Here is a 6,587-nt window from a genome sequence, read left to right as displayed (position 1 = left end):
TTTAATTTCCAAATCTTTTAATCCTCTGAATGCTTTGCTGGTAGATGAATATCCAAGGAATATAGCTTCATCTGCACGCTCATCAAAAGTTTTCAGATAGTTTTTGCCATTATTTAGAACAAAACATTTGCATCCAAAAGAATGAAAATAGCTAAGGTTAGGTTTTCTCCCTTTCCATAATTCATATGGTGTTTTGTTGTGCAGCTTGTTGATAAGGCTTCTATTCTGGGTGTAGCAAGCAGTATTAATTGCTTCTGCCCAAAACCATTTCGGTAAGTCGGCTGCCGTAATCATTACTCGTGCGGCTTCCTTGAGTGTTCGATTTCTTCTTTCGGCAACACCGTTTTGTTGCGGTGTCCTTGCAGCTGATAATTGATGTAGAATTCCTTGCATGCTGCAGTAGTCTTGAATCACGCCGTTTACAAACTCTGTACCTCTATCCGTACGTATCTTTGCTATTTTGAGTTCCTTTTCGATTTGAAGTTGTTTCAACAATTCCAGTAGCTTCCTTTCAACTTCGTTTTTCTTGTTGAGAAAAATAGTCCATGTGTACCTGGAAAAATCATCAACAATAACAAGTGTATATTTCTTACCACTCATACTTACTGGGTCTACTGGACCAAATAAATCCATGTGTAGTAGACTAAGAGGTCTTGATGATGATTCTTGTGTCTTTGACTTGAATGAAGATTTGATTTGCTTTCCTCTTTGACATGCATCGCAAATCTGATCCTTTTTGTAAACTATTTTGGGTAGTCCTTTGACTAGATCGTTTGCTGCAAGCTTGTTGATCGTTTTGAAATTCAGATGATTCAGCTTCTTGTGCCATTCCCAGCTTGTAGCGTTTGTGTTGTTGGCAACTAAGCATATTGATTTCTTTGTTGTAGACCAATCAACAACGTACATGTTCCTCTTTCTCGTTCCTTGCAGTACAATTTCTCTAGTAGTTTCATTTTTCACTTGACATTTGTCTTTGAAAAATTCCACTAAATAACCTTTGTCACAAAATTGACTTGTACTGAAGAGGTTGAATTTGAGACCTTCCACGTAAGATACGTCTTCGACTTTTAATCCGTTACGTTCAACTGTTCCGATTCCTTTGGTTTGGCCGTATCGATCTTTTCCTCCAAAAACTACTTTTGGTCCTTCGATATTCTTAAAATTCACTAGACTAGATTTATTTCCAGTCATGTGATGCGAACATCCACTATCGAAGTACCAAACTTCCTGTAAATAAATTAAACCAATTTTGGAAAAGACTTTCGGTGCCCGGTTTTGAAAACTGACTCGATTTTTGGGCACTTGGGAAGAGACCTTAAAGGAATTAAACCTTGATTTTACCCATGGTTTAATTTCTTTGTACCAATATTGCTCAGAGGGATAAAATCTCTCTGGCCCACCATTCAAAAATCTTCCCCTTTTCAAATGTTGTTTTGCACTAAACTCATTGGAATATTTCCTTAAGGGAACAAAACTTTGCCTTTTCTTTGACTAACTGGGTAAGGCTTTGGCCCAACAGTGTTATTTTTGGCAATTTTTTGATAACCAATTCCTTGTCTCACTGTGCAATCTTGACCTTTGACAAATTTCACCACTTGTACTTTATTATCTAAAGTCGTAGTAGAATTGGTTAACTTCTAAGAGGCTTGAGAACACGAAGGATCGTAACCTAAACTGGTTTTATCTCCTGAGGGTTTCTGCATATTTACCATTTTATCCCTTATTTTGGATGAATGAGTAAATGTGACTATTACTCCCTTGAGGTTGTGTTCTCTCACTTCCTTAGATTTACACTCTTCTTGAAGGTAAATAATTTTAGCCTTCAATTCTTTCACCTTAGACAGAGCATTTTGCAATTTTTCATTTATTTCATCTTTTTCAAGAATCATAAATTTATTGCGCTCTTCAAGTTGAGAGTGAGTGTCCATAACGGTTTGACATTCTCTCATAAATTGAGAGAAGGACTCTCTAGAAAAAGAAGTACTCACAGAATCAAAAGATTTAGATGTTACCTCATCTTCTTCAACTTCATGCGCCATTAAGCATAGATCTTGAGTTGATGAACTACTTGAAGCATCCATGCAGAATAAAGCATTGTCATCCTTTGAGGTGTCACTTTCTCCACTAGATAACTCATCACTATCACTTGACTCAAGTGGGTCACTAATTAAGGCTTTTCTTTTGTCTTTCTTGAATCTTCTTTCTTTTGCCTTGGTGTCCTGCTAAGCATTATCTCCTTGATTTTTGCTCACTTTTGGATAAGGACATTCAGCCATAAAGTGTCATGGCTTTCTACAATTGTAACACAAGTTTGCATCTGGACCTTCCTTTTTCGTCCATCTCGATGTATTGGCTTGAGGAAAATTTTTGATGTTCTTCTTCCTCATGAACTTCTTAAATTTCCTAACAAACAAAGCAAAATTTTTGTCAGATAAAAATTCACTATTATCTACTGACCTTGATGTAGACGGTTGTTCGGTGACTAGTGCGGTATTTCTTTCTTCACGTTCTTCTTCTTTTCTTATCTTCATCTCAAACTCATAAGCTTTTAGATCACTAAAGAGCTTGTCGGTTGTAAGAGTTTTGAGATCTCTATGGTCTCGCATGGCCGTGACTTTTATGTCCCAATTTGACGGTAGTCCACGTAGGATTTTGAGTGATATTTCCTTCTGATCAATCTCCTTTCCAAGATCAGCAATTTCTCCCAAGACTTTAATAAATCTTGCTTCCATTTCGGCTATGCTCTCACCATTTAGCATTTTGAAATCCTCAAATTTCTTTAGTGCTATTGTGAGTTTGTTCTCTTTTTCTTGCTCGTCTCCTTCGCCCATTTTGACTAGAGTTTCCCAAACATCTTTTGCGGTTTTGCATTTTCGAACCTTTGGGAAAGTTGCATCGTCAATAGCTTTGAATAGTATATCCTTGGCAATGTTGTCCAAGTTGTTTTGTTGTCTATCTTCAGGAGTCCATTCCTCTTTGGGTTTAGGAATATTTTGCGGTGTTGTGTTTGTCTGTGCGGTTGCGGTATTGACTTTAAGAATTTTGATCGGACCGCTGGTAATTACTTCCCACATCTCATCGTGTAACGCGGATAGATGGACCTGCATACGTATTTTCCAATCATCAAATTTATCTAATGAAAATAATAGGTTCGGAGCCAAGTCTCTCTTCATCTTGAAGGTTATGAGATCTATCTAGCAGTCAAATATTGACTCAATAGACAACCGCTCTGATACCACTTGTTGGTCCCAATAGGGTAGTGAAAAGTCTAGAGGGGGGGGGTGGTGAATAGACTTTTCTAACAATTAAAAACTTTATAACACTTCAACCAGAGAGATTTCAAGTGAATAAATTCAACTTGAAATGTGCAGCGGAATATCGTACGGTAAAGTGCTATAAAACAAAACTGCGTAAAACTGAAGAGATACTTGACATGCAATACGTTGGAAACTCTTAAAACAACTCAAAGAACATGTATGCAAAGTTTGAGCCACATGCGAACGTGGAAACACACAAACCCAGATGATATGATCAACACAGTACGTAAAGGGTTAGTGAGTTAAAACATGCAAATAAGTAAAGTGCAGTAAAGTAAATGAGAGGCAGAGATTTATAGTGGTTCAGAGATGGTGTAATTCTCCTACTCCACTTCTTCCTTGCTCCAAGGAAGGTTTCCACTATCTTCAATCACCCAGATACAATAGTGAAACTCCCGAGTGCTACGCACAAAGCTACACTCAACCACGAGCTCTTCTCACCTACCTAAGCTCACGAAAACTACGCACAAAGCTACGCTCCCCGAACGCTACGCACAAAGCAACGTTCCCAAACGCTACGCACAAAGCTACGTTCCAACCAAGTGTTACGCACAAAGCTACACTTAGTTCACCCGAGTGTTACGCACCCAGTTACACTCCTTTCTACTCTCAGTAAAGATACAACTTTTGTTTAAAGAAATAAAGATTTCTTTTCTAAGACTTGAATTCCTCTCGTATATAGCTCAAAAATCTCAGCACTTTGTATTTGATCGCATTCACCGCTCAATACTACTTTCTTGTCCGTTCTCTACCGTCACCTCTGTATCTCGTGCTGTTCTTCAAGTCTTCTTGGGCTTTTTATAATTTAAAGAATTATTTGCCCGTTATGAACATTCAAATTTTGAACGTTCACTTGATCTGATTGGTCATTCCAATCTAATCTTGATGGCCATACCTTCTCATTTAATGACCATACCGTTGATTTGATAACTTGCCAATTTGATCTGATAAAATCTCCACTTTGATCTGCACATTTAATGTCGCTGGTAACTTTTGACTAATTACCTCTGTAAATTGCTCACAAAGTCTTCTTTTACGGCTTGATTGATCCTTGAAACTTGTAGCCTCCAATTTTTGACTTTGTTGCCTTCTCAGCTTGATATTGCGGACTTTGTATCCTTCAGAGCTTGATATTTTTGACTTTGTTGCATCCTTGATTTGATCTTGGGCAAGTTGATCTTTCAAAATATTTACCGGGTGGTCCTTGCTTGAGTATGAACAATGATCTTCAGAAAATCACCACCTTCAACTTTCTTCTAGTTCAGGTTATTACGTACTGAACCCAGATTTGAGACATGCAAAAATGACTAAGTGTAAGTTACACTCTTAGTTGCTCCATAGCATGCTCCATAGTACTTTAAAATAGCCTTCACGCGTGTAGAAATGATGTAGTGTTCACGCGTATGTAATCCATGCAAAGTTACTCTACTTTGACTTTGACTTTGACTTGATCCATTGACCAAAAACTAGCTCCAAAGATTTGGCCGTGTGACTTGCTCCCAAGCGTCCTCCTTGTAAGTTAAAATGTAGCAAGTAGGATTTGAACACTAGACCTTTAGATATATGCTCAAGTCTTTAACCATTTCTCCATTTCAGCTCATTCAGTCATATCCATCAAATAAATATATTTGATCTTTCTTTGTAGCGTAAGGTGTAGAGATAGTGGATCTTGAACTTCTTCTCGGCTTTGACTTCCTCTATGGAGCTTTGACTAGCTCCACAGGTTACTCCACGTTCAAAAATGTTCTTAATAGAATTCAAACTTGTGTCTTCTAGCAAAGAAAATTTGGCCTTGTCCATTGGATCATATACACTCATGTGTATAGTGGAAGCAAATGACTTACAAGAGTCATAATAAAATGAACTCTATAAGACAATAATTCGATCCAACTATTGTCACGACTTGTCTTTCCGGGTCCAAACTCTACACTCTAAAAATAAAATAGGGGATTTCTAAAATTACAATGTGGCTCATCAAAACTATTACAATTTTATTCCTAACAACAAGGCAAACAAATTGAGAAATACAAGAGAGTAAGAGTGAGATTTTGGGGGTTTAAGTGTTTAATCATCTAGTGCCAAACTAAAGTGAAATATTTAATTTGAGTTCAAACAAGTGTGGAGGATTGCATTCAATAGGGAAAGAATTACTCTCATAATTCAAACCCGCAATAAGAAACCATTCAAGAACAAGCAATAAGGATAAAATTCCTTAACAAATGTACCCTCTCCCAAGGTGCAATAGGTAAGTGCAAATGTGGGTGTTTTAATATATGCCCTAACTACCATCAAGACACAATTATAGCAAGACACCAATAATTTAGGCCTTTAATTACAAGCATCATCAATATCAAACACAATTGCAACACAAGTCATAAAACCCAAATGTATATATATCACTAAGGAATTGAAGAACTAGACACATAGGTTCATAAACACTTTTTACCCAAAAATCCCCAAGTAGTTTTAGCCAATCATGGCTAGCATTGTATTTATCACACCAATATTAAGGAATATACAATAATCAAAGAAAGTATAAGAAAAACGAATGAAATTCTCCTGAATGATGATCTTCCTAGCTTTTCCTTTGCTTTCCAAAGTCACTTGAAGCTCCTTGATGTGACTATCTTTTTCCAAAAGCGTGCGGATCCCTCGTTGCACCTTGGAAAAGTAAAATCTCACTTTGCTCTCACTCTTTGTCTCCCAAATCGAATTCTACCCCTAGGGTTTGAGAAAGATGGATCTTTTTATAGTGGAGGCCAAAACAAGGGTAGAAATGGAAATTCTAAAGAGTTGATTTTCACAGAACAGGACTCTCGACGCATCGAGAAAAATCATCACCAGAATCATTGCTCACTAGAACTTTTCGACGTGTCGAGCCTTCAAGATCAGCTAGTCTCCCTCTTTGTTGGCCCCAAACATGCTTTAAAAGTTCCCTTGCTTTAGCATTTTCTCGCTAATGGTTTCAAAACACTAATAAATACCATAAAAATATTCAAATCAAGCATTATTCCATGTTTTCATAAGAAAGCAAAAGAATAAGCATTGAAGATGACAATTTAATGCAATTGAGCAAAAAAAGTAGATCTAAAACAAGAAAGAAAATATGCATAAATGAGATCATATCACTAAGCCATTTATCTCAAACATTCAATGGCCTAGATCTGTCCACACGGACTCATGGGAAATGATGGACTTACCTGAACAATGGCATATATATATATATATATATATATATATATATATATATATATATATATATATATATAT

This window comes from Ipomoea triloba, chromosome 11 (genome assembly GCF_003576645.1).
Source record: "Ipomoea triloba cultivar NCNSP0323 chromosome 11, ASM357664v1".
NCBI classification, from domain to species: domain Eukaryota; kingdom Viridiplantae; phylum Streptophyta; class Magnoliopsida; order Solanales; family Convolvulaceae; genus Ipomoea; species Ipomoea triloba.
This window is presented reverse-complemented; position numbering follows the sequence as displayed.